General features: G+C 43.3%; 1 pseudogene; it reads left to right on the plus strand.

The window, feature by feature from the left end:
* The first annotated feature begins 1,053 nt into the window (after positions 1-1,053).
* Positions 1,054-1,136, plus strand: LOC112439228 (U4 spliceosomal RNA; annotated as a pseudogene).
* The last annotated feature ends 6,640 nt before the right edge of the window (positions 1,137-7,776 follow it).

Consider the following 7,776-nt stretch of genomic DNA (forward strand, 5'->3'; position numbering starts at 1 on the left):
CCATATTGGCCAGGCTGGTCTGAAACTCCTGACCTCGTGATCCACGCTCCTTGGCCTCCCAAAGTGTTGGGATTACAGGCGTGAGCCACTGCGCCTGGCCAACACTGTTTTTGCTATGCCTTTTCTATGTTTAGATACACAAATACTTCCCATTGTGTTACACTTGCCTACAGTGTTCAGTGCAGTCACATCCTGTCTAGGTTTGTAGCCTGGGCAAGAGGCTAAACCACATAGCCTAGGGGTGTAGGAGGCCACACCATCCAGGTCTGTGTAAGCACACGCTCTGATGTTCACACAATGACAAAATCATCTGACGATGCATTTCTCAGAACATATTCCCATCATTAAGTGACGCATGACTGCAGAAAACTGGGGGAAGAAACCTGAAAACTCGTCAGCCTGCAGCACAGTGAGATAAAGAAATGGAAACACATATGAGAAATTAAGAGACAGAGAGAACAAGATGAGGTGCTTAAATAGGCACCTCATAGAAGTTCTAGAAAGAGAACGGTGAGACTCTGGAATAGTCAATATTCGTAGAGATAATGCCTGAAGTTTTTCCAGAATTGAAGGACATACATGGTGTGATTTTAAAATATCCTCAAGTCCTAGACAGGATAAATAGAAACCAATTCCTGTGAAGACAGCATAACAAACTGCAAAATACAAGGATAAGGAGAAAAATGTGAAAGCTACCTGGGATTAAAAATCACCAAAAACAACAGATACAAGATGAAGGGTAAACAGTGAGATGGTGGTACCCACCTCATCAGTAAGGCCGGATGTCGGCGTGCAGGGAAATTATATCCACAATCCTTACATTGTTCTGATCCAAGGACAGACAGACTTCACAGAGCAGGAGAGATAACCTGGAAAGAGAGAAATGAAGTGAATATTCGACAAAAAATGGATCACAAACCAGGACGACTTGGAGGATTAGACAGTAAGTGATGTTCATATAATTGGTTGGCTATTTAGAAAAACACATTATCTACTGTATACAACCCCAAATATTAAGATTAAAGAGTTAATTTTAAAATAATCATAGTGCACAGCTTTGCACAGTGGTAATATCGTAGCCCATGAGGTTTATCTGAGGCGCGATTATTGCTAATTAAAAACTTCCCCACAATAATAATAGTGTAAAATGTGGGATGAGTAAATTAGAAATGTGCCTAACATTACTGATGGTCAGAGAAACGCAGATCAAAGCAGCGTTCTCATAAGCAGAGGTTTTTAAAAATGTGAATGCCCAGTGCTGGGAGTCAGGTGGGGAGGGGCTGGGTAGCCTCCTAGATCCTTGGCAAGAGTGAGGCTACAAAGTGCTAGAGTGCTTTTGGAAAGCAATTTGGAAATTTATGTGTTAAAAATGATCCAATGTCCATTACCTTTGACCCAGTAATGCCGTGATGAATCATCGACTTTGAGGGAGTAATAAAGAATGGAGACAATGATTTATGCCTGAAGGTGTTCCTCACCACCTCATTTATAATAATGAAATCTAAGAGTAACTGCAATGTCCATCATCTGAGAGATGTCTTCAAATAAATAATGGAAAGCTAAGTGATGAAATATTATACTGTCAGTATAAACTGTTTGAGAGTTTTTAATAACAGGAGAAAATGTACATGGGATAATGTGAAGTAAGAAAAAAAGCAGGTTATGTTACTGAATATAAAAAATAACTGCAAGGCTCTTTTTAAACAAGCGTGACGCTGCCACAATATTGCCGCAGTTACCTTTGAGTGGTAAATTGTGGAAGACTTCTGTTGTCCTCCTCTTTTCTTCCATATAGATGACTGCTTTATGAGCACAGCACAGTCGGGAAGGACTGTTTAGGAAATTTGAAATACCTGCTGGAAGGAGCATCCTTTGACCTGCAGTTTGCATGGTGCTTTAGAGAAAGGCAGCACACGTTGCCCTGGGATCCTGTGCCGCTGGGTGCAGGAATGGTGTCTGGGGAGAGAGACGCCACCTGGAGCAGCTCTGAGCAAGGGACTTTGATGACAGGTTTTGTCCTAGGACCAGCCATTTGCTGAGAAGGTTCCAGAAAGTACATGCCCTCATCCCTTAGCTCTGTGTCCTTGAGCCAAGCCGCCTGTCACCTTCTCTCCTTTCCACAGAGGACTCAGTCTCAGCTCAGGGAACTGCGACGATTGCACCAGTGCTGCCAAGAAGGAGGCCAATTAGTACAAAGTAAATTTTTCTCCCCCAGGGAAAATGGACGGAGGCCACCAGAGCACTTCTCTGATGGCAGAAAACACGAGTTTCCTGCGTCCTGGGCCAACCAGCCACAACCAGAGATGAAAGAGACCAGAGAACGTCCCACAGCCTCCTGGGCCAGAGCCGACCGGGCAATTAGACCTCAGCATTTATTTATGGAGCTAATTTTGTGTGTATTGCTCCTATTTCCGTCTGTAGATAAAAAGCAGAGATAATCAGCTTGGCTCAGAACGTGGATACTCTGGGAGCCCCACCCGCGGACCACTTTAAAGCAGAAGGATCCCACAGGGAACGGTTCTGAATTGGGGCCGAGGAATTCCACTCCACCACAAGCTACACAAACCCCCTCTTCCCGCTGTGTCTTCCTCCAGCCGATTTGTGGAGGGGATATTTATAGGATTTCCACCATTTATGGAAGGCATTTTTGAAAGGAAAAATCAGGCGGGGGCTTTTTCCTAGTGAAAGCTTATGGTCGTCATCATTTGCTCTCATTAGCCCCAAATCCTCTTCGCTGCAGTGTCAAAGCCCTCCTCCATTCTTTGCTTCACCACATTTTTATTCACTAACTCCTTCCCTAAGTTCCGCCGTCTCAGAGGCAATTTGTAATTAATAATGAAAACCCCACCTCCCAAGCTGTACTGGAGAGGGGAGCATCTCACTAGCACGCATCTCTCCAGCAAATAGTGTTTCTTGGGGAGTGTTCTTAAGACTTCATCAAGCGTATCCCTACACAGAACAGACAGGCTGCCAGGTCACATCTGGGGACAATTGGGGGTTTGGAAATGTATCATATTTTTTCTCATGAAGTTTTCTCACCTGTCTTTGGAGCTGCCATCATTAACATTAGGGCAAAAATTAAAATAAAAAATAATACATGGTAAAACCAGTGGAGTAGTAGCTGATAAAACAAGCACAGTAACTAAAAAGAAAGTAATTTTGAGCTGATTGAAGAGAGAATAGTTTATTCCCCCTCCCAGAAATAACTGCTACCTCTTCAAACCTGACATTAAAATACCAGAGAGAAACAGATCACCTACTATGTTTTGAAATTTAAAGTTAACTTTATTATTTTAAGAATTTTAGAACAGTGTTTTTTCTTCTCATAACAATCAGATATCAGCTTCCTCTAAAAGGTTTTGAAAGTCTCCTCACACTAATTGTACTGCCTTTTTCAATTAAAAATACTTCAAGGAATGTGAAATGATTAGTCAATTCAAACATTCTCTATTCAGTGCTACGATGAAGGCTTTAAGTATTGACGAAAACATGCCCCATGTAGGACAACCAAATCATCTTTCAGGCGTTGGATCAGAGCCAATAACTTGAGAAATAAATATGTTGATTCTTCCACAAATCTTAAAGTCTGATCTGTGTTATCTTTGTTGCAATTATAAAAATAAAATAAAAAGTGCTTCAAATATATACTAGCCTTGCTATTTGAAACAGACGAGAAAAAACAGGGCTTCAAATATATGGTATTCTTGCTATTTGAAACGGAAATCTGAAAGAATGAAGAAGGATAGCAAACAAGTAAAGATTTAATTTCGGTTTTCAGAGACAAATCCGTTATTCTAGGTGATTAAAAAAGGCAACCGGGCCTTGTATTGGTGCATTTTCATCCCCAAGTCAAATAAACCACGTCTGCAAGACAGGTCTTCTGTCTTTCACTCTTGTCCAATTTACCTTCCAAAATGCAGGTGGGTGTCTAGGACACTCTCTGTAGTAGCTGTGACTCTGAGCAGCTGATGACCCTTTTGTCGTGGCAATTGTTATCAACAGAATCTTATCTAAGAAAAGCTGAAGGAACTAGAAGAAACTGCTATTTGAAAATTTGGTTGCAGACCTTTTGTAACAGGGAGTCCTCTCCATGGAACACAGTCCACCTCAGGTTCTCCATTTGTCTAGTGGAGGAGGAAGAACTATCTGGAAGCACCTGCTACCTGTCCTGGAGTCACAGGTGCTCCGGGGGGCATGGCCATGTCTAAGCCCGCCCCTGTAGATGTGAGATCCTGCGTCCCTCGGAGCTCAGCGTTGACTCTTTGAACAGACACACACCAAGAGATATGTGACCCATGGGCATCCCTGAAGTGCCCTGGCATGGTCAGGGGAGCCGCTGAGAAGTCAGCAGAGTGGCGGGACGGGGTGGCTCTTGGGATCAACCGCATCTGACATCTTAACCTGCCCAGGGCTGCAGCCGTTCTGAAGCCGGGCACACGGGCACCAACATGACAGAAAGACCACCCCTGAAACTCCAATTTTCTTTTCTTTATTCCTTTCTTTTTCTTTCCTTCTTTTTTTTTTTTTTTTTTGGAGATGGAGTTTTGCTGTCTCCTAGGCTGGAGTGCAGTGGCTTGATCTTGGCTCACTGCAACCTCCATCTCCCGGGTTCAAGCAATTCTCCTGCCTCAGCCTCCCTAGTAGCTGGGATTACAGGCAGGCACCACCATGCCTGGCTAATTTTTTTTTTTGTATTTTTAGTGGAGACGGGGTTTTGCCATGTTGCTGAGATGCCAGTTTTTACAGGTTTCAACACGATGGCCATTCTGGAGTTATCACTTTGGTGGCATGTACAACACCTCCATCCCACTGCCACGCACCCATAAAAATTCCACAAAATCACTCTAAGTCCACTGCACTGAGATTACTGATGGAGGAGCAAGTGCCTGCTGTGTAAGGTGAGGGGTGATGCCCACTGGGGTGGGTGCCACATGAATCTCTTGGCCAAGGCATAGAGTTGACCGCCACTCAGAAGTCAAGTGAATGAGCAGAGGTCAGCGAGGCTGCCAATCAGCCAGAGAGTTTGGGCCATTCCCCTGAGATTTTATATGTAAATGAATGCTCCAGAGTTCACTGACACCAATGAATTTGGGGTGTGGGGGGGTTTGGTTGCACACGGAGATACTGTTGGGAGTGGTAGGGGTGGTCATTCCCTGGCTCCTCTCTTCTTCCCACCCTCCAAACTCCAGCCGCTGACTAGAGTGGACAGAGTGGCTCCCCAAGTTCTCACAACAGGCAGAGGCAGTGCAGGGACTGGGCTCAGGGCAAAGGAGAGTGACTGGGGTGCCTCACCCTGACTTCCTCTTGATCGCTTGGAACAACTTAGCTGAGTCTTTCTTCCACAGTCCCCTTCTTTCCTACATCCTGGGGGTCCTACCTGACACCGAAGGTACTAAGCTCCGGTCACTACTCCAGAGAGCAAGGGAGGAATGTGCATTCTATTGTTGGTGGTTGTAAATAGAGAAAAGATGGTTTATCTATGGTGTTAGCCCCAGTAGCTTGCCATAGGCCACGGCTCATGGCAGGGTGGGGATGATGTGACCTTTTCCGTCATCATGTCACGGCCTGGGTCACAAATGCAGATGGGGAGGCATCCGTGTGGAATGTGTCATTAGTGTCATGGCCTGCTTCTTACAGGGAGAGCTTCCAGCTCAGGCAGAGCAACGAGACCATGCCTCACAGCAAATGCAAACTGCTCATTTTCATAATGGAAGCTGTTCCTGTGTCATTGGAAACCTTTTAGTGACATGTGATATACGTACACAAGAGTCTACATATAAATGTGTACAAACTAAACACATCCAGGAAGCCAGGCACCAGAATTAGCGGCACCAGATAAGTCAGTCCCAGAGGGACTCCTTCCAAAACCAATCACAATTCTAACTTGAAATAACATAGATTAGTGTTGCCATAGATTTGTGTTTGTACTTTAAGTAAATTGAATTTTGTCGCATATAGACTTTTGTGGCTGGCTTCATTAGCTAAACATGGTGTTTGTGGGATTTGTCGCAGGTAGGGGTGGAGCACTCTTTTTCGTGGCTGCACAGTGCTCTCTTTGTGGTTATAGCACAGTTTATATGCTGGTGGATATCTGAGTAATTTGGGGATATTACTAATCATGTTCATATAACTGAACATTTTTGCCATTTAAAAAATAAATAAGTATAAATTGCAAATTTTGATTCCCTGTGCAAGAACTGATGGACAAAATGTTTCCACTGAGTTGACATCACTGAAGGTGTTATTTTATTGATGCAAAATGATGACCTATACTTAGTATAATAATCAATTGACTTGGATCATATCTTTATTTTTAATGCCTCTGTATGTGTGTGTGTGTGTGTGTATCTGTGACTTACTGCAACATGTGTTTGTTATCCCACAGTTACCATGGGTCAGGAGTCTGGGTCCTCTTGGCTGGCTGCATGCTCATCTGGAGTTTGAAGTCCTCTTCTAAGCTCATTCAAGTTCTTAGCAGAAGTTAGTTCCTTGCGGTTCTATAACTGCAGCCCTCAACTCCTAGAGGCCGCCCTTCACTGTGGCGGTTGTGAACCTTGTGAGGTGGCTGCTTCTTCAGCATCAGTAGGAGAATGTCTCTAACCCCTGGTCCATCTTTATGGGGCTCATCTGATTAGCTGGTACCCACCCAGGATGATTTGCTTTTGACAGGTCCTGCCCACTCTCAGGTGAAGGGGATCGTACAGCTTGAATCCTAGAAGTTGGGACTCAAGAGAGCCACACTGGAATTCTCCTGACCACATCTCTCTATCTCAGGGCAGTCTCTCCAGAAAACCACTTTCAGACTGACTTTACTCCTGCTTGGTGACTCATGGCTGCAAAGCAGCATGTCCCATATTTTATTCTTTCCAGTGTCTTTCTTTCCTGATGTGCCAAGAGTCTTCTATTCTCTTTCTGTTTAGCAAACTTCCCTGAGGCTTTCTTTTAGGGTAGGCTTGACGGCAAGACATTCTCTTAATTTTCCTTTATTTAAGCACATCTTTATTTTTCTTTCTTTCCTAAAGGATACTTTTGCCAGATATGGAATTCAAGGTTGACAGCTTTTATTTCAGCACTTGGAAAATGTTGTGCCACTTCCTTCTGGCTCCCATAGTTTCTGTTGAGATACCTGCTGTCATTCAAACTGCTTCTCCCCCTGGGGGAAGGTATTGTTTTGCTGTCACCAATTTCAAGATTTTACTTTGTGTTTGGTTTCCTGGAATTTAATTATGCTGTGTTTTGGCATGAGATTCTTTGAGTCCATCCTGTTTAGGATTTGCTCAGCATCTCAAATCTGTAAGTTGATGTCTTTTGCCAAACTTGGGAAATTTTCAGCCATTATTTATTATTTGAATACTTTTTCAGGATCTTCCTCTTTATTCTCTCCTTCTAAGACTTAGAGGACATGAGAATTAGATCTTTTGTTATAGTCCCACAAGTCCCCGAGGCTGTGTTTCTTTTTTTAGTCTATTTTCTCTCTATTGTCCAGATTGGTTAATTTCTGTTGTTCTCTCAAGTTCATCCATTCTTTCTTCTGTACTCTCCATTGAGTTTTTAATTTGAGTATTTCAGTTGTATTTTTAAAGCATTAATTGATCAGATCATATCCTTATTTTAAATAGACTACATGTGCCTTTTAAACTGCTGTATTCCTTGCCATATCCTTCCAGCCCCTATCACAAACTCTACCTAATTCAGAAACACTTTTGGTGAACACTGTGTACTTTTAAAGCTATGAAATCAGGGCTGGGCATGGTGGTTAAGGCCTGTAGTCCCAAC

The sequence above is a fragment of the Pan paniscus genome, chromosome 13 (genome assembly GCF_029289425.2).
Source record: "Pan paniscus chromosome 13, NHGRI_mPanPan1-v2.0_pri, whole genome shotgun sequence".
Taxonomy (NCBI): domain Eukaryota; kingdom Metazoa; phylum Chordata; class Mammalia; order Primates; family Hominidae; genus Pan; species Pan paniscus.